This window comes from Amblyomma americanum, chromosome 1, assembly GCF_052857255.1.
Source record: "Amblyomma americanum isolate KBUSLIRL-KWMA chromosome 1, ASM5285725v1, whole genome shotgun sequence".
Taxonomy (NCBI): domain Eukaryota; kingdom Metazoa; phylum Arthropoda; class Arachnida; order Ixodida; family Ixodidae; genus Amblyomma; species Amblyomma americanum.
Genome location: NC_135497.1, coordinates 28,065,553 through 28,071,392, shown reverse-complemented (window position 1 = coordinate 28,071,392; position 5,840 = coordinate 28,065,553).

The following is a 5,840-nucleotide window of genomic DNA, read 5'->3' as shown; positions in this document are numbered from 1 at the left end:
GGCTGAATCTTTAGAGAAGCGAGATTGTGTCTACCTGTGTTTGTGGAGGAGAGCCGGTCAATCTGAGCCGTGCGATGGGCCTCATTTAGTTCTTGTAGTGTATTGTGTACTCCCATGCGTAGGAGATGGGCGGTGAGAGCTCGCTGTGGGAGATTCAAGGCTGACTTGTATGCCTGTCTTATTAGTGCATCCACCTTCTCCTCTTCCGCCTTTGTGAGGTAGAGGTAGGGAAGAGAGTAAACCATCCTACTAATCACTAATGCCTGCACCAGCCGCCTCAGGTCATGTTCACGCATGCCTCGATGCTTGTTGGCTATTCTTCTAATCGGTCGGATGGTTTGATATGTCGTGATTGTTAGTTTGGAGATGGTCTCCGCGTTGCGTCCATTGTTTTGTAAGAACATGCCTAGGATGCGTATCTTTTCAACCTCTGGCACTGATATACCATTGACCTTGACGTGTATTGAGGGGTTTTCCTTCCTGTTGCGGTTCGGAGTCGAGTGGAGTAGCAAAAGTTCACGCTGCACGTTGTCTTTAATGCTGGCTGTCGATACGGGAAGGTGATTCGATTCTGCTGATGCAAGTGGAATGAACAACTGTGGAAAAAGAAATTGGAGGACGTTTAAGTTTTACCTTTAAGAGTGGGACGCGGCAGCGTGTTGCAGCGTTGCCAAGGGGTCCACGGAAAGCCATCGCCCGTTCGGCGCAACGTCTTGCACGTTAGAAAATTTAATAATATTTAATATTTGGTTTTTGGGGAAAGGAAAAGGCGCAGTATCTGTCTCATATATCTTTGGACACCTGAACCGCGCCGCAAAGGAAGGGATAAAGGAGGGAGTGAAATAAGAAAGGAAGAATAGGTGCCGTAGTGGAGGGCTCCGGAATAATTTCGACCACCTGGGGATCTTTAACGTGCACTGACATCGCACAGCACACGGGGGCCTTGGCGTTTTTCCTCCATAAAAACGCAGCCGCCGCGGTCGGGTTCGAACCCGGGAACTCCGGATCAGTAGTCGAGCGCCCTAACCACTGAGCCACCGCGGCGAGGCTTAGAAAATTTAAGGGAAGGAAGCAACGCCTGTCTCAGATATCTCGGTGGACACCCGAACTGCGCTGTAAGGGAAGGAAAACGAAACAAAAATTAGTTTTAGGGAAAGTAAACGACGCATGTCTCTCTTATCTCAGTGGACACCCGAACCGCGCCATAAGGTAATGAATGAATGAAAACTTCATTGGTCCACCGAGCAGGAGCGCCCAAATTCCTGGCCCCGGCACGCAGGCTTGGGACGCAGGCCTGGAACGCGGGTAGGGGATGTTCCACAGACCAAGGACAAGTGAAGATGCATTGTTTTCTCACGGCCTCAGCCGCCAGGCGGGTGGCTTGCTGCTGAATGGCGGGGGTCCTCGCTTCGCAGCGAAACATCCCAGGCTTCTATACTGTGTGGGGACCTGCACTGCAGCCCCCTGTGTTTGCTTTCCCGCGAGGAACCGTGCAGCAGCAGTCTCACCCCGAGGATGAACGCATTCCCTGGTCAGTTACATTAACTGGCGAGAGGGCGCCAGCGTCGCTGCGCGGGAGACTGCTGAAGCCCGCGCGCGGGAGATGGGGCTCTTCGGCTGGTATCATCGGCGCGAGCTGACGTGTCGCTCGCGGCTCCGCTCTTCGCCGGCGGGGCGAGGAAGCGACGGGGAGACCCTCTCCCGTATATCGTCCCGTCCGGCCTTCGGAGTATATATCCCTTGCCCTAGCGCGGGCGAACATTCGCTCGGAACCTTGCTGGTGAGTCGGACGACCTTGATTCATTAGCGTACCTTGTCGCTAGCTGGCGTTATTGTTTCTGTAGCAATAAATGCCTGTTTGTGTCAGCCAATGTGCCGTTCCTTTGTTCCCTCAGAGCAAGGCCCGCCGTGGTCGGCGAGCGCTCGGTAGCGTACGCGATCACGGGGTGGGGTTCGGGCGGCTTTGAACCGTGTCAGCCGCGATTGAGTGGGGAGAACCTATTTATCTCCCCAAGTCAACCCCACATCTGGCAGCCCAGCGCGGGGCCCGCTCTTGGAACATTGGACGACTGTCGGTTCGGTTCGAGGAATGCTCTTTGTCCGGACTTGCCAAGTGCTAGGCCTGGAGTGAATTTTGATCTCTAGGACCTGCGGCATGCTTTCTTGAGTGCGAGGTGTATTGCGTTGCAGCATGTTTGAACTTTTCGACATGCTCAGCACATTTTTCCCTAGAGTTTCTTCGCGAGAATCACTTGGTCCACATCGAGGGAGCGCGAGGCCTAGCGCCCGCGGAGTTGCCGAGCCCGAAGCGAGTGAGTACGGAAGCCGCGTGGGTGGTCCGAGTTTCTGTATATATTTTCTCTACTGTCTCTTTTTGGACTCTGGGAGTCGCGGCTCCGGGAGCCGGGTGGCTGGGGCCACGGGTGCCGCTACGAGCTCGCTGGTATTGCAGCTCGGCACCGGGCGCTCCGACACCGTCCGATACGGTGAGTGCCGACCGCTCAGAAGCTGCTTTGTGCAGTGAGCGGGGTAGGACAACCCCACAAAGGTGATGTCTCCTCGCGGCTGCGCGCACGTAACCCGTTTCGGGTCTTTGTTGTGTTCACGGTCGTTGTCGGAGTGGTAGTTAGGCCTAATGCTTTTCGGAGCTGCCTGCACCACGTCAGAAGAGGCACGACCACCAGACCGTGGTGTTGAGAGGGGGCGAACTTTGCTGCCCGCCCGTTTTTTTTTTGTAACCTCGCACGAACTGAGCGGTCTCGTTCAACTCAATAAAGGGCTTTGTTCACTCGAACTTTGCGTTTTCACAGCCGCCGACACGTTTTGCTAGCGAGTTAGGCACTGTGTCACGAGGCCCTTGCGGATGCCGTTTCGTAAAACGTACCCCACAACTGTTGATGCTTAAGCCGGCGCCAGGTTAATCGGCGCATTCCCAAATTATGTGATGAAGAGTGCCCCTTTCACCGCAATTTTTATATTTTGAATCATTTTCATCCCCGGTCTGTGTCAGGTAGACCCAGACTGGCAGATGTAATTCCCAGCTTTGAACCGCCTCCAAATGCGCGCCTCGTTATTGGAGAGAGACCGGTCTGGAGGTGCAAATATATTTCTATTTAATTTATAGTGTTCGGTAAGTTCGTGGTTTTTAATGATGCAATCTCTCATACCCTTGCATCCGGGCTGTTCTACAGCCGCTCGGTAGTAGAGATCTCGAGCGAGCACATGTGCAGCCTCGTTGCTAGGGGCTAATTCGTGCGCAGATATCCATATGATGGATATTTTTTGATCAATTGGGTTTGTTGAGAGAATTCGTCTGGCTTCCTCCGAAATTCTACCTCTCGCAAAATTCCAAATGGCTGTTTCGCTGTCGCTAATTATTATGTCTGCTCGGGTGCCGACGCAAGCGGGCGCTATTGCGACTTCTTCGGCCGTAATTATGCCTCGGGTGCGTGATGAGGCAGTATCGGCAGTGGTAGATGGAGACGGTACACCCCAAATTACGGCGCCATAAGGGAAGGAATATTTCAGAAGGCGCGATGCCGGCAGATACAACTACGAGGCCGACGGCTTTTCGACCTCACGACCTGTATGCGCTGTCACGTAAAAAGTTTTTGTTTGGTATGACACTATGCCGAATTTGTGAGTATGATGAAGCCGGGTGAGATGAAAGACGGAGCAGATATTTCTTCATCTCGTAGAATGGGGCAATTGTAAAAAAAAAGTATGAAATTCGTATAACCATGACAATTTTTGACCGCCGGCTAAAGGTAGAAGATTAAGATTTTTTTTCATGGAGGCGACACCTGAGGTTCGATTGCAGTTAGGAAAGGTGGAACGGAGATGAAACAGTGACTTGAAAGGACTGGGCGCCCATGTGCTCGACACAGTACACTTCCCGCAATCCAACTCTGGAAGCCGCCGCGTCGACGATGGTCTCCGGACTAGCCTGCGCAGAGACGGCTAATTCGAAGACTAGAGCCTTCAAACGAGTGCACGGCGCCGTGGCTACTGACGGGGACGCCCCTCGCGTGAAACACGCAGAAAGAGCACTGAGGGATCCGACAGGGATTCTAGCAACAATTCAACTCGGCAGTGCCACCGTACCTGGTGCCTAGCGACAATGAAACTTTATTAAACGGGTAAAACTATGCTTGGCGACGAGGTCGTCGCGTCCCTTAATAATAATAATAATTGATTTTTGGGGAAAGGAAATGGCGCAGTATCCGTCTCGTTTATTATGGGACACCTGAACCGCGCCGTAAGGTAAGGGATAAAGGAAGGAGTGAAAGAAGAAAGGAAGAGAGAGGTGCCGTAGTGGAGGGCTCCGGAATAATTTCGACCACCTGGGGTCTTTAACGTGTGCTGACATCGCACAGCACTCGGACGCCTTAGCGTTTTTCCTCCATAAAAACGCAGCCGCCGCGGTCGTGTTCGAACCCGGGAACTCCGGATCAGTAGTCGAGCACCCTAACCACTGAGCCACCGCGGCGGGTCGTCCATTGCGGAACTCTCAACAATGGCAAACTAGGTGGCACAAGTCAGCACGACACCTACAGCCATAGTACGAGCACATCACAACGCCAATATTGTCCCCTTGATGCCAACGAAGGCCGGTAAGTTCATTACGGATTATGTTTGTCGTGTAGGCGGCATCCGCGATGATCATATTAATGAAGATGTGCTCATGCCATGTGAGAGCAGCTGAGGTAGGAAGGTAACCCGGTGGTGTAACGGCCGTAAGTCGTGCAGGTTTCCTTCGTTTGCCACGCTCCAGTCTGCAGGTTAGGACAGCCAAGTTGTTGGACATAGCAGCAGGGTCGTCGGTAACTGCGGGGCATACCGGCGGAGGAAGGAAGGAGACACTCTCCCGAGCCGCGTTGTGAGCGCACTGGTTCCCGTCGTCATCGCCCGTGTCTCAAGGGACCCATGATGGCGAGGAATTTCGTGCATTGACCAGAGCCTGAGCGAACGGCACCTGGGAAAATATTGGCAGATATGCTAAGTGGCCTCTACAACGCAGTGTAAAGCGTGACTAGACCACCCATGCCGTCCCTTCATGTGTCAATAGGCCCCTAGTTTTGTAGCGTTTGACATCTGATATCCTGATTTAATATCTGCTGCGGGTCCTTGGACCCAAGATATTAAATTTATTTTTGGAATATGGCGCAGTGCTTGGCTTGAAGCACTCTGGCACGGGTCGGCCCGGTATTGCACTGCCTCCGGGATCAGGCCGTGGCATATTAGCGCGCGCCTTTTCTTTCTATCTTCGTTCTCCTATCCTTTAACTCTCCTACTTTCTGCACACGGCAGCGAGCGTGGTTCGGCTTGTGCCAATAGGCAGGCCCGTGCACTTTCCTTTCTTCCTGGCAGCAGCAGCGGCATAAAGGAGGGCGTAAAAGAAGAAAGAATGAGGAGCCGTAGTGGAGGGCACATATCTCGGTGGACACCCGAACCGCGGCGCCAGTGAAGGGATAAAGGAGGGCGTGAAAGAAGAAAGGAAGAATGGGGAGCCGTAGTGGAGTAATAATAATTGGTTTTTGGTGGAAAGGAAATGGCGCAGTATCTGTCTCATATATCGTTGGACACCTGAACCGCGCCGTAAGGGAAGGGATAAAGGAGGGAGTGAAAGAAGAGAGGAACAAATAGGTCCGTAGTGGAGGGCTCCGGAATAATTTCGACCCCCTGGGGATCTTTAACGTGCACTGACATCGCACAGCACACGGGCGCCTTAGCGTTTTTCCTCCATAAAAACGCAGCCGCCGCAGTCGGGTTCGAACCCGGGAACTCCGGATCAGTAGTCGAGCGCCCTAACCACTGAGCCACCGCGGCGGGGCCCGTAG